This window comes from Pinus tabuliformis, chromosome 3_2, assembly GCF_031772625.1.
Source record: "Pinus tabuliformis cultivar Carrire ecotype Pingquan chromosome 3_2, CPIR1, whole genome shotgun sequence".
Classification (NCBI taxonomy): domain Eukaryota; kingdom Viridiplantae; phylum Streptophyta; class Pinopsida; order Pinales; family Pinaceae; genus Pinus; species Pinus tabuliformis.
Window position 1 is genome coordinate 24,001,697 of NC_142302.1, and position 2,544 is coordinate 24,004,240.

A 2,544-nucleotide genomic window follows, 5' to 3' on the forward strand; every position below is an offset into this window, starting at 1 on the left:
TTTTCATAATGTTTTTTTAGTATGTTTATGTTATTTGAACAAATAAGGGTGGTCACTCTACCAAGGAGGGTAATACGTGGTTATTTCAGGTTTTTTGGACAAATTTTGGAGCAAAACCAAGCAATTATGGGCCAGGTGACAGCCAAGCTTGAGGTGAGGATTCGTAGGAAGGTTGTCTCTGACATTAAATGGCCCTTCATCGAAATTTCCACCCTCAACTCCGAGCTCAACAGGCCACTAAAACGAATCTTAAAGGCAGTCGAGCACCTTTGGGAAGAGTGACTGTTTACTAGCAGTTGGAACAGTCGAGTCCCTTGAATTTAGGATGGTTGCTAGGCCCCTCGTAGTGTATAAATAGGGAGGCCTCAGCCTTCATAGTTTACTTTTGGAACTGTTGGTATTTGCACTATAGTGTTGTCATTTTCTCAGCTCTTTTTCTTGTAGATGCTACTGTATAACTTTCTTGTGATGATTATTTTTGAGTAATGAGAAGCATTTTTACTTGGAATCAGATCTGAGTCCTTTATAGGAGCCTGTAGCTCTTGGGGTTGGGCCCAACCCAAGTGCCAAGGCCTCCTTTATGTATTGTTATTTGTTCTTTATGTCTTTGCAAAATCATTTCTGTTAAGTAGATTAAATCTTACTGATTAATTAGGTCACTGTTGATGATTAAAAGATTTTTGATGTTCAGATTGAGTTGATAGGTTATTGGCAGGGAAAAGCTCCAAAAAAAGGCCATCAAGCACCTCTGATTTCACCTCTCCCTCAATAGGATCAGGAGCTGGGATCAAGGTGACCTTGCTGCCAACAAAAACACTGACTTTGCTTTGCCATGCAATCATTAGTGTTTGATTTTAATCTGCAGAAGTTGGTTACATGTTCAGATTCTTGAATGCTTCGTTGCATAGTTAGTATACATGGTTTCAGTGCAATTAAAACTTCGGTTCATTCTCTTTACTGTTAGATAGATCAGATTAGGTCAACGTAACTAGGTCTTTGATTTTACAAGTCTTCGTTGGTTCAGTTGGAAAAACAACTTGCAGAGCACCTGTACCACTTCTCTATCTGCCCATACTCCATCAAACCCATCTGCTCCATCCCCTAACTCAGATTCTTGCCTCACGTTTGCCATTTGCTCACATAACCCTAATTTTTGTGCAACATTGCTTCAGTCCTCCTTGAACAAATCCAGCCATCTACATCTTTCCTCAACTCCATCCACCAAGTCCTGGACCACCTCAAACCCTTATCCTACCTCCATACTCACTCCTTCACCTTTCTCTCTCCATCCATCCTCCAAAATCCCATTTCTGAACAACCTGTAGAAAATTACAGACATCCTGTAGAACCCCTGCAGACTTCTTGTAGAGGCTCACGAATGAGGTTTCTTGATAGCCAAACTCTGTGAAACTCTCTAGAAGGGTGTTAGGGACCCCTTAGGCCCTCTCTGAACCTTCCCGACCTCCTCCAAGCATTTCCTCTCGCCAATCCACCTCTGCACAGTCAAAAACCAGTTAAATTGCATGCATGATAATTCTGGAAAGTTATTCAAAAATACAAACAGATGTTTTTTTCAGATGTTACTGTAGAAGTAGCTTAAATACATGTATTTTACCTTCCTAGAAGTCAATGGCATCTCTTTAAGTAGCTTGCATCCTCTTTCTTGCATCAGTAGGGCTAGCTGGTAAAATTAGGGTTTGCTAGGGTTTATGTTTCCTTTCAACTTTCTAGTTTCTTTCTGCAAGTAGATCAGCCTTCTTTGAGTTAGCTTTCATCCAGCAGTCAAAAAGATTCCTCTCAGAGCTCATAGAAGTTGGCTTAAGCTCCTAGCGGGCTTGTGCCAGCTAACCAAGTGACAGCTGCGGCAAGAGCTAGTACTTGTGCATACAACACCGACGCTTCCAAGTCTGTTACGAACTACCGGGTTGATAAAAGTAAAGAAGGGAGTCCCAAGAGTTGCTGCAGTATTGCTGCAATACTGGAACCCACCACTAATATCTTTACAATAGACCTCTAAGAAGGAATAGTACCTTCAATCATTTCTTTCAGACTAGTAATGCACACAACGATATCCTTAATGAAACAATGCATGGGAAATAACACTTGAACTTCTGTTCAAGTAGGTGGAGATTCGATTCGATTAATAGTTTATAAGAACTTGTTTGATCTCTATCACTTTATTCTCCTTCAAAGGCCTCCTCTCATAGTTGCCCTCTGAATTCTTCTTATTTTTGTTTTGTCGACACCGTTCTTGTTACAGTAGACACTCCATCCACGAACTTTGTCTGGAATATTGCATTGGCATTGTTAAACATGCCTTCCTTTAGCGAAACAACAATAAACTGTGAATGTGGGAAATGAGATTTTATCATCCTTCCAATATTTTGTGTATGACTAAGGTCAAGAGCAACATCAACCCTTGAAACCTAAATGGTAAGACCAACATTCAAAGGTTTCTCAGTGTTTTTCTTCCAGCAATCTCCAGCTACAATGCAGCTAATGGACAACGTTAATATGAACCGAGCGTATTATGGAGACAACGTT